Source organism: Echinops telfairi, unplaced genomic scaffold, assembly GCF_000313985.2.
Source record: "Echinops telfairi isolate 266 unplaced genomic scaffold, ASM31398v2 ScPeMD7_7401;HRSCAF=8416, whole genome shotgun sequence".
In the NCBI taxonomy this organism is placed as follows: Eukaryota; Metazoa; Chordata; class Mammalia; order Afrosoricida; family Tenrecidae; genus Echinops; species Echinops telfairi.
Window position 1 is genome coordinate 8159526 of NW_022111301.1, and position 1878 is coordinate 8161403.

Below are 1878 nucleotides of genomic sequence, written 5' to 3' on the forward strand. Positions count from 1 at the left end.
TGACACTTGAATTGTTCACTTCTCATTGATTTTGGACAATGTTTTTGGAAGAATTAGAAAACTTCAAATTTTCCGTTTTGGTATTGTTACTGGGAGGCAGCTCAAGGTTTTAAGCTTCTCCATTCTGCCATTCTTGTTGCTCTTGCAAGAAAGATTTCAAGCGAGGGAGAATATTCAGAGCAGAGTCCATGAAAAGGTTTGAACAGAAGGAGTGAGTTTATTGAAGGTGATACTTCAGAACAGAACTCCAGAGGGCCCATACAAAAGCCAAACTCACTGCCATCGATGGCAACTCATAGTGATATATAGGACAGGGTAGAACTGCCCCTGTTGAGCTTGAGACGGTAACTGTTTATGGCAGTAGACATCTTCCTCCCAAGAACCCGCTAGTGGTTTCGAACTGCTGACCTTGTGTATCACAGTCCCAATGCATCAAGCTACTGGGCTTCTCATAACTTGTATAAAGGACTAGTCATATGTAGAACTTGGCCTTTTATTTGGTAATTATATGTAAATGCAATTCCTGGGTGGCACAAATAGCTAACCACTGGGTTACTAATGGGAAGGGTAGCAGCTGGAACCGAATTCAGAGGTGCCTCGGAAGAAAGGCTTGGTGCTCTGGTTCCAAAAGTCACAGCATGAACCTCAGTGGAGCACATTGGCTTACCGTGAGTAAGAATCAACTTGACAGCAGATCATGAGAGTCACCTGTGTGAGGGGGAAAGGCACACATACTGGAGACACTCCTCTTCCAAGAGCTATCCTACAGATATGTGAATACTTATACAAGTTCACAATGAGTTACTTACAAACTTGTGAGAGCTGGATCAAGAGTAAAGCATAAATCTGTCAGAGAAAAAATACCTCAATTATGTTCTACTAATAAAGACAAAGAGAAAATTGCTATGTCTGCACCCTGTCAACAGTGGAAATCTTACAAGACCCAGAAAAGACAGTTCTGTTGAGATCTGACACTCACACATTTCATGCAATTTTTTTTGTATTAGTTTCCTAAGTTTGCCAAAGATTTCATTGGAAACCGAGTGCTTTAAAACACGAGAGGCCTATTCTTTGACATATGTGAACACTAATAACCTAAAACAAAACTGCCGGCAGTACACAACCTCCCTTTAGCTTTACCAGCCTCAAGTGGCTTTGCCTCTCCTTGGTTTGTGGCCGCACAATTCCAATCTTTGGCTGTGCTGATTTTGACATTCTGTGTGGGTGTGTTATCTATATCGCCTCTGCTCTTTCTATGAACACCAATTAATGGACTAAGGGACTATTCTAAATCCAGGGTGACTTATTCTTCCGATGTCAAGTAATGTCATCTTCAAAATTTCTATTTCCTAAGACTACCACATAGTATTCCTAGGTGATTCTAAGTGGACAAAAATAATGCATTTTTGGAGGGCACTATATACACCACTGTAGATAGAAAAAAATAAAATGTTGAAATTCCCATGAATAGATATTTTTAGAAATTACTATTAATTATAAATTACTATTAATCCATAAAATAGCATCGCATATGGATATAAAACAAAGTAGCAAAGTACCCTATGTATTAATATAAAATGATCCCTAAAACATATTCAAAAGAACTAAACAATATTTATGATTTGCTACCATTTACATTAAAATGGGAACATAATAGTATATAGACACATACACACTCGTGTTTGTATCTGTGTGTGTGTCTATGTATGTGAATACACACACACACAAATACCATTCAGAAAGTATCACTGCTAAGTTTCCAGTTCATACATGCATGTGTTGATTACAGACAGAGGATTTAAACATATCTCTGTCGTCAGTGGATAACTGTAGACAAGTTTTCTCAGGAATCCGCTCACCAGAGTCTCACAAAAACCC